Source organism: Cydia amplana, chromosome 22 (genome assembly GCF_948474715.1).
Source record: "Cydia amplana chromosome 22, ilCydAmpl1.1, whole genome shotgun sequence".
NCBI classification, from domain to species: Eukaryota; Metazoa; Arthropoda; class Insecta; order Lepidoptera; family Tortricidae; genus Cydia; species Cydia amplana.
Window position 1 is genome coordinate 12,192,349 of NC_086090.1, and position 15,609 is coordinate 12,207,957.

Here is a 15,609-nt window from a genome sequence, read left to right on the forward strand (position 1 = left end):
TTTTCGAGCAACGAATTCAACCAAAATGTATCGCCAAAGGCATCTGATTATCGTGACGTTTGAAGAGACCATTAGTACCATTACTGCCATTAGTGTGGCTACCACCAGTTTGGCACTGAACGCTATCGAGAACGTAATTAATTATAGGTAAGTCCCGCGCAAATAATTCAAAATTCGAAGTAGTTTTTCGATAGGTGTTGACGGCAGTTATGCATGGTGGGCTAGAAATGTAATTGAGTGCAAAAAAAATAAAACGAAAGTGTAAACAAGTGTCATAAATTAAATAAAAATTAAAAAAACACGACTCCAAAAAGCGAACTGAAAAGCTAAATGTTTTTTCTAAAGGTTGCGTAATATGGCGTATTAAGTCCGCCATATTGTTTTTATAATGACGTCACATAGCCTATGTTACTCGGGATGATATAAGGATTCTAATGATATATCATACATGTAAATCGGTTAAGGCATTTAGCTGCTAGAGTGGAACAAAGAAACTTACATACCCACCCACCCACAAACATGAACCCTGAAAACAATACACTCCTTTTTTGGGGCAGTCGTGTAATATGTTGTCCGGTCCATTCAAATTGGAATCTAAATGCTACTAGCTGTTAGTGGTGAATTCATTGTGTGATAAAGTCATAATTTGTAGGTACATGCGTACTCATCGATAGAAAGAGATACAGCTGAAAAATATATCATTCATATCAAGCTGTAAAAAAGCGTTCAAAATACGCGTTCTGAAGTACTTAGGTACGTATTCACTAATAGGTACGTACCTATACACATATAGGTAGTATAGGTACACTTATTTGAATTTGAAGTGTACGGTGGCGGTAATCTTTTGGAAACGAAGAGAATGAACTTGAGAATATAATCCATACCTAATATGCAACTGAGTACCTAATAGTTTGCAGTTTTTGATATTATGTATATATTGAGTGACATGAGGAGAAAAAATTTACACTAAAGAGTAAAGATTTAACAGTTGGGTAACAAATAAATAAGGTAAGTTTATAAAATATTCTTTGCTCCAATAACGGCAATAACAATACAATTAACATGTAAAAATTAAATTTAATTTAATAGAAAATTATAAATAGGTCGGAAAATTATAGGCGGTTTTATCGCTAATAAGCGATATCTTCCAGACAACCTTTGAGTAGCGGGAAATAAAGAACTCGTATCAAAAGTCAACAGGTACAAGGAGCTAAAATATAAAAGAATATTAATACGCAAGCATATACTCGTACACTAATACCTACATACTTATAAAACAAATAAACTAAACAAATAAGTAAGTTTTAAATATTTATATCAACACCGGAAATGTAAATGTGCTTAAATGGACACGCCCGCCCGCTCGCTATGTAAAACTAAAAGCTTCTATTTAAATTGATTTATCCAATGAAAATAAGTATTAACTCAAAAATTTGTCCACTCCGATAGTGTACAATTTACGTACATACTATGGCTGTAAAGGAATAGTCCACAGCCATTTTTATTAGGTAATTACTTACATATAAAGCGAGATGTATAAATAAAATGTATTGATAGTAAACTCATAAATATATAGGTAGGTATTAATTAAGCTCTACCTATTTCATCAAGATATAAGTCAATCTATCTAAATGGTTTACATGAATGTTGGTTATATAGTATGATTGTGATGTAGTTGTACATATTTACTAGATATAGTCGAGCTGCAATATTGAATGTAATTAAATATATTATACGTACTGTTTATGGCTTTCATTTAATTTATGGTATACCTAAATATAAACACCTCAGAACATTACTAATTTACTACCCTCCAAATTATTTATTCTGCAAATCATGGATTTTAATTTAAGAGATCTCTTTATATTTCTACTGTATCTATATACCTAAAGTACCTAGGTAGTTTGTAGTAAAAATTGTCTACGCTTCTACGTTTTAAAATTCGATACTCAGAACTCAAACTGTGTAGGCACCTAAAGTAGGTACCATTATTTTTCTCGTCCTTTATTATATTCGGGCAAGAAAGTGCACAGCAGAACTATTGTCGCCCGAACTATAATTATCGCCTAAACCACTGCGATGTGGGAACTTTAATATTACACACATTAAGTTTGGCAAATGGCTCTCGGCTCGCACTCTATAATTTGCTAACTGCCGAGTAAGATGAAGCCGTTATATTCTAAACCAAAACGTTGTATGTGCACAGGGTGTTAATATACATTTATAGAATATGCGATTACTCTATCAATAAAATAGAATACTTTTCTATAGAAACTTAAAGTTTCACAGCAGTCATAGAATTGTAAATTACGGAAAAAGACAAACAAAACAAGAGTTGTATTTCAATCAAGCGTATTAAATTCCGATTTTCATACATTTATTTTTTTCGTTAGAGTCAAATCGATCACAAAATAAAAATCAGCCCTGAATGTTTATCCATTGTGACGCAATGCGGTTTTCTTTTATAAGTACCTACCTAATCGAAAATCTCCGTCCAGCGTCTGTCGAGCGAGATCTTGTATCGTGGAAGTGCCTTGGATTTTTAATTTTTGAATTTGAACTTGTACTTATAGTTATAATGTATCTCGGAGTTCCATAACGTCCACAGTGAGATGCGACCTTTCGGCGGCGTGCTGTGGCTCGCGGCGCGGTAATTGTCGCGCGAGGACGCCGCGGACCCGCTGCGCATTGTGCGCGCGCGCCGCCTCCGCTGCGATTCCACTGACTCGCAAACTTTCAAGCATAATCCACGTGTAAGGTAGTTCTATGCACATTTCGCAAGAACAATACCTACTTGTTTATTGTATCAGATACTAATACCTAAAATTTGCCAGATACTATAAAACATCGATTGCCCAAATTTGTAAAATTGATCCGTCATTTTATGTTGACTGTACTGTATATTTAAAATAAAATTATTCCACACCGTGCACGAAATCACCAGAAAATTATTAGAAACAATTGATATAAGTAATTATTGATTCGCCGTTTTCCCAGATTTTCGAGTGACGAAATCGAGCGCTCGAAGTTCAAAAATCGGTTCCTGTCATTTTAATCTCCTAAAAACACGCTTTTGTGTTAGTTTTGAATACGAGTACATATTTCCATATATATTGCCCAATTTCATGAATTTACCTATGTACCATCAAGCTCATCACGCAATGCAGTTGACTAAAACTGAAACTGACTGTTTTACATATTAAATGAGCCGTAGTAAAAACATCGCAAGTCATTTTCTAAGCAATTTGTGCATTTATTAGCCGAGAACCGTTAACAAATACTTTGAGAACCACAACTGTAACTCGAGAGTCCCGCAATCTCAATTATCGGCGCTATTTAGTGAAAATAATAGGGAATATCGCCCTTAATAATACAAAATAGCACAAGTCCTTATGAGTCTGTAGAAACATAAGTCTTTATAGAACTGAGAATACGAAAAAGAATAGCGAACATTACCCTCGACTGAGAAATGTCGAAATTGTTATACAGGGTGAGTTTCAGATGGGTCACGATTAACGAAATTCGATAACCATGAAGGATAACAGATTAAGTTCAGATGTTTTAAAGTTTGAATAAGCCTTCACAAAATAAATCGATAAATTAAAATTAAAACTGAGATTGGGTATAATGTGTTGTGGGTACCTACATACTTATGGCTTTAAGTAGGTAATCGATCTTCCTGTTATATCGTCACTTAGCCTGTCTGAGACATTATTCCATTCCCAATAGGTATGGCGTAGGAACTATAAAGCAATAAGCGACTACCGACCCAAGTCCAACCTGCACAGATTTGCAGTAACAAAGTGTTAAAGCGACTACATATACATTTCTTCTTCATAGGAACTTGACAACAATAAGGTTGTAGATATGGATAGATAGATTAAACACTTTGTTCATTTTAACAACATACATGGTAGGTATTTACAAAAGAAAACATATTGAGACGTCGCACGTGGCTTAGAATAAAAGAAAAAAATATTTAGCATATTAATGCAATAAGCTACATCGCTGATATTCTGCCAAGACCGGAACGTACTTTAATTAACTATCTTTGTAGCAACAATTATCTTGCACTTAGCTTAAATGGACTCCATCGTTTTTTATCCTCAACCTGTATAGTGTATGCTTGTCTCGCGCTGCGCTTTTGAGCCGGAAGCAAGCTGCGCGGTGCGCGCGCGCCGCACAGCTCACAAAGGCTCTCATTACTACCGTTTATAAATACGCATTGTTGGCCGCTGGCTTTTTGATTCGTGGGACTTTTGTTTTTCAATGAGAGCATACGGTTTCATTTGGTCATAGCTCTTTTGACTTCTACAAACGGTTACTAAGGTAAGACTCTGATTGCGACTGCAGCAGCGTTGCAGCAACGGGAAACGAGTGGTGTCACCGTCAATTTCCTTTTTAAACTGCGTTATGAATGTTATCGTTGCCGTATCGTCACGACTAGATTCAATCCGTTATTTATTTTATGAAGGATCATTTATTTTATGAAGGATCATTTATTTTATGAAGATATCTGACTATAAGTTAAATCTCGCGTTACAGCAATGGCAGCTGGCAGCAGCATTGTTGATACAGCAATAACGCTGCATCAATTATTATCTGCTGCTGCCACAACCAGAATTTGACCTTTATGCTGTTGGTCGGTTTGTTCGCTCCAAACTGTAAAAAATCCGTAATATCAACGGTTGGAAAAAAATCAAGGTATGTAGTTATGTGAGAATGTTTTTTATCAAATTAGGTTGAAAATAGTTTTGCTTACGTAGCGGACCATCGGGGCTACGCCATTTTACCAGATCCTGAATAGAGGAAAAAATCCATGGACTAGTTTAACTATGGAGACTGCTCAAGCGCCCACAATATTATACGAGAATCGGTAGAAAAATATATGAGACATATCTGTAGTGCTTACACACACACAGGGAGACAAGTATATGGCTCGTTACGTCACCAGTAGCTGGGATCGACACGTCCGCTCTCACCAACGGCTCTCACGTGACTGTCGCCCCACCACGTCTACGTCATCCCTCTATAGCTCAATAACACAAACACTACAATATCTATTTAGGTAGAGGAGAACAGCCGGAAGAAATGTTTTATTTTATTAAAATACATACTTTAAACACAAAAGAAGCCACTTGCTTCTTGAATATGGCTTGATGATGACAATAACAATACGTACAGTAGGGGCTGAATGCCTTGCGGATGCGGACCGCAAGTTGCGGTATTTTTCCGATTTTCGTAACCTAAAGAGAGAGGAGAGTCAGGAGAGCCCTCGAGTTGAGGGCACGATGATTTCATTTTTATTTGAATTGACTCGTTAAGTAATAAAGGTTTTTATTATTCTCTTGAAGAAATTCTAGTCAAGTTGACAAAATTACACCAGTCGCTCTGTGAGCTGTACACCTCAGGAACCTCCCGTTCCCGTGGCTCCGCCATTTTGGAAGAGAATCTTAGAAAAATGGGAACGTACACAAATTGGACAAAGGAGGCAAAGGACTGGAGCTAATGGAAAAGCACTGTAGAGGAAGCCATGACCCACACCGGGCTGCAGCGCCACAGGAAGTGAGAAGTAAGTCAGCGGCGTGTGGGCCGCATCAGAGTGATACATACATAACATAAATAATAAATATTATGGGAAAATATTGCACGAATAGACTTAGTCCCACAGTAAGCTCAATGTAGCTTGTTGTGGGACTTCTGAACGACGATATATATATTAAATTATATTATAAATGCTTATATACGTCGAAAACATCCATCCTGCTGAAAGTGAGTGGCATATCTCTATTTTCTCGAAGGCGTGTCTTCCGCGCGGATTACCTGTCAGACAGTGTTGACAGTTGACATCTGTCATTGTCATCGGTCATCCCCAAATTGGCTCGCTCGTTACAACACTACGGGATACGACATAGATTATACAATAGGTACTACTAGTAGCAGATACGCTACTACTTACTCGCATGTCAAAACAGAGTCCCTACCGCAAAAAAAAAAGTTTTTTAGGGTTCCGTACCTCAAAAGGAAAAAACGGAACCCTTATAGGATCACTCGTGTTTCTGTCTATCCGTCTGTCACAGCCTATTTTCTCCGAAACTACTGGACCAACTAAGTTAAAAATTGGCACACATATGTAAGTTTATGACCGAAAGATGGACGTGTAATGTAAATAAATGAATTTTAAATATGGAAGCCATTTTTTGGGGGATAATTGAGGAAATTAAAAAATAAAGGTTTTCAAACTACTTATATATATCGTGTTACATATCAAATGAAAAAGCTAGGCCATTGTAAAAATCTGAAATATTTTTTTTTATAATTTTAGGATAAATAATTTAGCACAGTTTTTCAAGAAAATAGGCAAAAAATTACCATCCCCTCCCCCTTATCTCCGAAATTACTGGGTCTAAAATTTTGAAATAAATACACAAAATAGTTCTTTACCTATATACAAATGTTAGGAAAACCCATTAGAAATGTGCAGTCAAGCGTGAGTCGGACTTAATGTACGGAACCCTTGGAACGCAAGTCCGACTCGCACTTGGCCGGTTTTTTTAATTGCCATGAGCTAAAGAGGGACAGAACACAATTTCGATTTTCGTTTTTCGCGGTAGATTTTCAAGCCTCTTCGACGCGCTGGCCCCGAGTGCCCGAGGCCCGGTCCTACCCACGTAGGAAGTGTAATTTGGTCATAATTGTCCCTTCCTATTGAGCGTAGAATAATTAATTTAAAAAAGATCCATAAAGAGCATATCTATTTTACATACCGTATTTCATCAAAAGTGTGTTCAGAAGTTTGGACGAGAAATAGCACGCAGATGGAGTCATTATCTCATTTTACATATAAATTAATCTATATACTTTGAATATTTCGAATATGTTACTAGTTCGTTCTTTGTTTACATGTAAAAATCAATAATAATATAATTATTAGCGCATACTGACGAATCAACATTCGATTATTATGTACACTGTTCCCGCGGAGAAAAGTACGCTTGTTTGTACTGCTGAAATGGACACAACATTATTAATTTAAGTAAATGTTAGATCCGAATCCATATATGTGAATTGTGCGCCGAATTGGCAAAAGCAGGCGTGGCTCACTTCGCGATTTCATCGCTTGCTACAGGTACTTAGCTAAAAGTACATCCATTCCACGTTCCACACCAATTTTGGTGGCTAACCATAAAAGCCGCGCGTGTCGCTGTCGCCACCTAGCGGCCATATCTGTGCTGATCGTAACAGACGCGTTTTGTTAGAGAGTGAGTCTTCTGTACCTAGTATTATTATTTATTCTGTGGCAAAAGTCAGAATTTGGAAGTTCCACGATAGACAAACGTACTACGTGACGATCCTTACCTAAAACCAAAAACTGTTGTAGGCTGTACTTTAGAGTGGTGTATCTGAAAGATATGACGTTGAGTATAATCCACGTCACGTGATGTACCTAGTGGCAACATGTCACGCCGGACAACTAACGCCACGCGCCGCTGTGTTGTTTTGTAGACACTAATACTAAATGGTCTCTGCCTACCCCTCCGGGAAATATGTATCGGAATAAAAAAAGTTCTGAACGAAAAATTAAGTTGATGAACGCCTGTTCCACCTATCCCTACCGCCTTATCCCCCACTTAAATATCAATTGTCGCTTTCTAATCTATAAATGATTCTCATTGGTTAGCTTCCAGAAGCCTAACTTTAGGCTTCTTTAGAAGTGATACAAAGTTCCTGTAGTCTTTGAACGAACCTTAATTGATTCCACGTTTGCAAATATCAAAATCAAGATCATGTTTTAAAAAATTGGATGCTCCTCCTTGACGCGATTATCCAGCCCGGCAGGTGAGCCGAGGCGAGAGGGCTCGGAGCATATTGCCGGGCAACCCCCGCAACCCCGCGTAACCCCGCAACCCCGCGGCAACCCCCGACCCTCTGAGGGGCGCGGACAATAAAACAAATCTGCGAACTCTTAACGCGCCGCGCGAAAGAGTAAAGAGGTAGAGGGTGATATCATAGAATGCGACCTTTAATGCCTAACGGAACTAGCGTAAGTACGTTTGTTTCTTGTGACCCGTGCATGACAGCACGCTGGGCCCATAACCACTAAATGAAGAAGGAAAATCCACTGGATGTAGTTGGGTGACAACCAAAATTTACTAATTACAAAAAAAACAACCTTGTTTTTTTCTTTTAAAGAGCATAAGTTTTATTAAAGATTAAAACAAGTAACAAACAACAAAAACCCTTAAAATAAAAATTATAACTAAAATTAAAAACTAAGCCTAAACTATAAATAAAAAATTTGGCCTAAATCGCCGCCTATTGGCAGCGTGCCCAGAAGGCTGGCAGCATTGCCACGTTTGTATGGCAAAATCTGACGAAACGACAGCTAGGTATCTTTATGTTAATTACTTACAACAAATACAGACCCACGCAGTTTCGAACTCTGACACTCGGTTTAGATTCTCGCGCGAGCCACGAGACGAGCCGCGAGCCGCGCCACGAGACGCGAGTGTAAGCGGTGGACTCGCGGCTCGTCTCGTGGCTCGCAAGCTCGTCGAGCTAATATAATTTAAACACTAACGGCACGGCATAAGGTTTATAACTGAATGACAAGCCGAACTCGAGTGTAAGCGGTGGACTCGCGTCTCGTGGCGCGGCTCGCGGCTCGTCTCGTGGCTCGCGCGAGTGTCTAATAGCCGGTTGAGATGTGTACATTCTGTACTATATATAGGTTACAGGTATTCGCGGGCTTGGTTTCCGCAACTCGACGTCATATTATTGCGCCTATTTTGCGTGATGGGTTGGCGGCACTATTCCTGCCAACCCAGCTCTACCAAGAAGCCTATCAGACCCTTAGTGATGTTGCCGACGACTTCTGGGAGCGACCCCGGTGAGCCGAGGTGTTGTGCCCGGTATTCTGCCACTATATCTACATATGTCTACTCTTTGCCGCTATTATGATCCGCGCACTGGAGTGTGGTTAACATAATGTTTATTGCATCCCTCGTGTTTGCGATGTTAATTGTTTGTTATTAACTGTTTATTTATTAACTCCGAGAGTGCGGGCGCACTATCGCGGCCGATACGTCGAGGGCCCTTAAACTTTATTGAACTATTTTGATTGATTTGATTTTTTTATTAATTATTTCTCCTGTGGTTCAACAACCAACGTTTTGAATTAAACTAAAGTAATTATTGAGTTACAACGACTGTAGGTAAGTACTAACTAATTTCCTCATTTCCTGTGTTTGAAGTGGCTATATAATCAGTTGACTTTCAAGTTAATATTTCCTTTATGCTTTTTAGAAACTAATAGCGGTAGCTGTTAGCTTTTTGTAGTCAAGCTGAAGGTCCTGAAAATTAATTTATTTGTGTGATGGGCCTGGATATTTATATCCCTGATTACACGTTTTACAAATACCTAGTAAAACTTGCGAACAATAGTTTCGCATATTCCTAAATAATAAACAAAATACGTAAAGCACGTTTACGTAGAGAACAATTAAGAGTAGTAACCTATTGCATGACCGCCCACCGCTGGGCGTGGGACCGGCCATGTGGCGAGATTCCGCAATCCTGAGCTTAAGGTGTCGGGCCCACTTAACTATAGCCATGTCATGAATTTATTGACCTCACGAGCTTGGGGACGGAAAAATGGTAGGTACCTACGTTTTCTTCTTTTCAGTACCTATGTGTAAAACATTTCAGAAATTATTAACTTTTGAACATTTATAAACACTTGGCCGTCTCTACACATGTGAAGTTTGTGGAAAGTTTCCTAAAAGTTAAAAAAAATGTCAAAATAAGGGAAGTTTTCCAGGGTGCACCAGAATGTAGGTACGCAACTACGCACATCAGCTGAGATGGCGGGACGAGGACATTGTACGGTAAGCCACATCCGCACCTGACACAGTATGAACAGTTGACCATTATTCATGACCACTCTGTAAGGAGGGTTACCACTTAGAAGAACACACCTTTATTACTGTATAGGTAGTATTTTTCTTCGATTTCAACAAAAAATATCTAATTCGAATTGCTGTCTTCCCAAATTCACCCTCGCGAGGTAAACGCAGCAAAACTTGTGATTCCGCGGTAAGTCCAGCTTAGGGCACAAAGACCATGCCCCCGTACAATAAGAACTGTACGACTACTTATATCTCGTGTCCTCGTAAGCCTATTAGTGCTCCACACACGCGTGTTACTCGACTACCTATATAATACTTATGATGTGTGGATGGTTTCGCGACTATTCATTTGTCTACGTCTACCTAATGACGTTATAGGGACATGTTACAGTTATTAGTTACACCTAACTAACTAGTACGATATCGCGGCGCCGCCATGTCCCTATACAAAACCTACAACGTGAAAAAAATTTGAGAGGCAAATTAATTTCATGCAAAATTTGTGTGGTTTTCTCGTGTTGGCTGGTAGAACTAGTAGACTTTTAAGTGCCCCTTGTAAAACAAATAACTATTATAATGTTGGAATGAAAGGACAACTTTGGTCTTACATCTTGTCCCTAAAAATACTCGACAGACTGTTAATCACTAAGTACGTTACACACACACAATATTAGGTAGGTACACATATATAACAGATATCGTGATTTAATCACTAAATGCATGTGATGCATGCAACATTTTAACGTGACTCGAGAGGGTATGTATATATATATATATATATAAATACATTATATACCTACTTACATAAGCAGGTACATACATATTTAATAATATTTATGTACTTACATAAATCACCATTTCTCCGTATGTATCTTGCTCTCACGATTTTAATCGCTTTAAAAACTCTACAAGTTTTTTACAATTGGAAGCATCATTCATCTATTCCCGTCTTTGCAGTAAGTTAGTAACTATCACATGTTTTTCAATATCAGGCCAATACTGTAACAATGCGCAATACAAAAATCGTCTTGAATCCCGATTGATCTACAAGCTTTGTCAGCACAGCGATTGTCCGCCCCCGCGACACATGTACCTACTAAGATGTATTATTTCATTAGGTTTGGGTTTTTTGCGGTCGTTATGACACAATCGTATGTTACACGATTGTATAATAATGGCAGCACAGCCCCCGAATTACAGCGGATCACAATATTGATGTACCCATGCATCTTTTGGGGTTCCGTAACTATGGAACGGTCCGTTTCAATGTTTCGACTAACTATTACCACAGAATAAATAATAGTACTAAGTACAGAAGACTCACTCTCTAACAAAACGCGTCTGTTACGATCAGCACAGATATGGCCGCTAGGTGGCGACAGCGCCACGCGCGGCTTATGGCTTTCCCCAAAATTGGGGCCGAACGGATGTACTTTTAGCTACCTGTAGCAATGCGACGAAATCGCGGAGTGAGCCACGCCTGCTATTGCACAAAAAATATTTATTTTACTACACTAGATGCGTATCCGTTTAGCAGCAGACGTAAGGCTGCCTGTCCTTTGAAGCGGAGCGAGGCAGCGAAGCGGTGAGTGAGATAGGTAAATCCACCAATATAATTGCAAAATCTTCTCTCCTCTTTGCGCTATTGTCGAATTTTTATCGCTAACCACTCCGCTGCCCCACCTCGCTCCGTTTATTTAAAAGTACCTGCTACATACTCATTTCATTTTAAAAAAGCGGCCAAGTGCGAGTCGGACTCGCCCATGAAGGGTTCCGTATTTAGGCGATTTATGACGTATAAAAACAAAACTACTTACTAGATCTCGTTCAAACCAATTTTCGGTGGAAGTTTACATGGTAATGTACATCATATATTTTTTTTAGTTTTATCATTCTCTTATTTTAGAAGTTACAGGGGGGGGGGGGACACACATTTTACCACTTTGGAAGTGTCTCTCGCGCAAACTATTCAGTTTAGAAAAAAATGATATTAGAAACCTCAATATCATTTTTGAAGACCTATCCATAGATACCCCACACGTATGGGTTTGATGAAAAAAAAATTTTTGAGTTTCAGTTCGAAGTATGGGGAACCCCAAAAATTTATTGTTTTTTTTTTCTATTTTTGTGTGAAAATCTTAATGCGGTTCACAGAATACATCTACTTACCAAGTTTCAACAGTATAGTTCTTATAGTTTCGGAGAAAAGTGGCTGTGACATACGGACGGACAGACGGACAGACAGACGGACAGACGGACAGACGGACAGACGGACAGACAGACAGACAGACATGACGAATCTATAAGGGTTCCGTTTTTTGCCATTTGGCTATTACGGAACCCTAAAAAGGGATAATATCAACATTATCAGTCAATTCCAAAATTGTTTTCATAGATCTCCCTTAGCGCGACCAGAATACTCGTACACCTGCAGGGTTTACAATAGGTAGGTATATAATATAAATATATGTTATTCAATCAATGACCTAAAAGAACCCTGAATTCGTTAACACGAATAGTGTACAGAACCTTTCCCCCGCAGCCGCAGATCGCACCCCCCAGCTGCCGCCGCCGCTAATCCCTCCAAGGTTCCGGCGGAACATTGTGTCCGGGTCGCGGTTGATCCGGACCGTAATCCGTTGTCTGTTGGGCGTAATCCGGACCAGAGTCGAAGAATAACTAATACACATATAGAGCCTGTGTCGGCTTCTTTGGAGAGGTGTTACGATGGAATATGTTTTTTGGAGATTTAAGGCCAAGTCCTGTTAATTGTTTCTCGACAGCACCCATATTCAATTTTTTTATTTATTTACACTCGTTTTCATTTTAATTATAGAAATGTCTTCATCGAAGAAGCTATTAAGAAATCTGTCCTAGAGGCTAGCCCGGATAACAATCGTACAAGTATTGACAAACGGCAAACGAAAATTAAAAATGTATCGGGATGATGAGATGCTACGAAAACTTACACGTGACTAATATATCTCCATCCATACAATATTTAAGTTTCGATTGGCATTTTCTATCAACGATTGTCATCTTGGCTATTGACGAGGGCCCTCAGGGGCCGTACGCCGCGTATAGTCAATCGCTTAACCACAAACGCCAATCGATAAGTTAAAAAAAAAGTAAGGATGACAAACGCAACGAAAGGTCACGTTCGCGTGATCATTTCATACATTATCTAAGACATGAGTTTCGATTTGCGTTTTCTAAACTAGGCGTACCTATTAGATTAGCCAAGCAAAAGACAGTTTGAGCTTAGAGTTTTTGAACTTTGAAATGCAATGTCATGTTGGAGATAAAACAATAATACCTATCTATTCATTCCAAATATCTGAAGGTTTTAATTATTATAGTTTAAGCTTTTTTTGCATGATTGAAGAACATACAGGACCTACAGATATCCAAATAAGAAAAATTACAAACACATTCATAATATTAGTAGGATTTCCGACCTCCCCTTAACGCAGCAGGCACCGGAACCGCCTTTCTGCAATCCAGATTACAGCGCTAATCTAATCTACGTCGTGCGGCTCACGACACGACACGACACGACACGACACGACACTGTCCCTGTCTCTCTTAGGGCCCTGTTCTTGTCTGAGAGAAGGAGCCTAGCTGAACCACCGCAAGCACTTAAAATAAAACAAGAACGGTCCAAAATGGGTGCAGCCGTCTTCAAAAAATCGGAGAACATGCCTATATTATATAGGTACCTACTACATACCTAAGTACCTAGTACATACCTACCTCAAAAGTATGTTTACAAAAAAAATATCGAATTTAAACTATCGTGAGTGTTAACACTATAATACATAATAAAAGCTAATTAAGTAGGTATACGATTTAACTCACGTATGTTAGTCTGCTACGTTTAAGCTGTGAGGTTTAAATTAAAACAAATAATCTCACTTGATAACAATTTATTTATCGCTCAAAACGTCGCAAGCATTCGAGAAGATCGTCGAAGGGTCAAAGTCCGTTAACCGTCTGATTTCTACTCCCGGTTCACGAAAGTAGTCGCTGCCCACACGCTAGTACTTCCCTGGCCCGCTGTGTTGCTGTGAGCGATGAAGGACTGAGGGACGTCAGCCGTGTTCCACCAGGGTCAGCACCAGGTCGTCAGGGTCAGCGCGAGCGTGTCATCGTCGGCCTTCTAGCCGTGCTATTGAACCCTGGAATTATTTTAGCTCGCCTTAGTAATTAACCCACGAAACGGCTCCCTTGACTGTGACCGGCTTGAAGAAGAAGAGCAGAAACGGAAGAGAAAGTACTGCGTGATAGCCGTGAGAATGCCTTGGTGATGTTAAAATGTCACAGTCAGGCGGAGCTTACAAAATGAGCAGTTAAGCATATAGTTTTTAAAAACATACAAATTACAATTTTAATCCTGCTTTTAAATAAGACAGAAAAACATTAACACTAGCATTTAAGATTTGCAAGCGAAACTAAGCACCTATTAAACTACGCTAAGAAAGTTCATAATCAAACAAAGAAAAGATCGTTACAACTTAACGGTAAATAACCGTTGAACACACATTCAAATTTACTACTCCCTAAAGCACTCTTAAATGTTCAACACTTACCCAAAGGGGTTACACTGGCTCTAACTTTCATTACATGTACTAAACGAGTACAGAAACTGAGGCAATTTACTAAGCCCTCATTAAAATATAAAATTGTATGCGCTGCGAGTGCGCGGCTTGCACGGACGCTGCGAGAGAGCGACGTGCGCCTGCGTTGAATCTCAGAAACGAATGAATCGCCGGACGGACCGCGGCGCGGCAGCCAGACAGCGCGGGGGAAAGCGCGGCAAGGGGCATGGAACCGGTCGGTGGCCCAAGTACTGATTTGCGCGGCGAGTACAGTCAGAAGCGCAAATAACAAGTTGAGATTTTAATTAGAACACACGTAATTACTTTAATCCCTAGATTAGTGTAGGTATCAAGTAAATGTTAGGTAAGTGTTAAAATATCGTACTTGTAAAATAATGTACTTATATTAATGAACGCAGAAATAATTACATACGATTAACCTAGGTTACGTAACATTTATGTTACAGTACCCCGGCGCGCCATGAAGGATTTTATTACCCTTAAGGAATAAAATCCGTGAAGCCTGGTTCCTGTAATTACACTGACATTACATATCTTTCATACTTCACGCTTACATTACCACGTTAGCAATTACCCTATAGGCTTAATCACCACGCTCGATTCCAGAAAAATTATAAGGGTTTCCCGTTGCAAGAACTGGAGACCATACAAGAACCGTTACCTAAAGATGTCAAAGCGCAATGTAATTATCTTCAACAACAAATTTGAAGTGTGATCAACAGACATAATACTAACTAAAAATAATAAGTATAATAACCAACTACTTATTAAGACCCACTAACTTAAGATCCTTAACATGCCAAGTACCAAGATCTTTACCCCCTAAATCCTGCAAAACGTATACCAGAGGTGACTTTTTCCCAATAATCCTAGCCTTTATAAATTTAGGAGCCAGTTTCTTTGTGAATTGCTTGCCCTTGTCACTCAAGAAATAGGCGCGCTTCATAACTATATCGCCCACCGAAAATTCCACAAGTTGACGTCTAAGATTGTAGTGTGACGTACTTCTTTCATGAGCGTGCCACAGTTTCTTTTGCACGTCATCAAAAATAGCGGAAAGGCAACCCAAGTTTTCGGCGTAG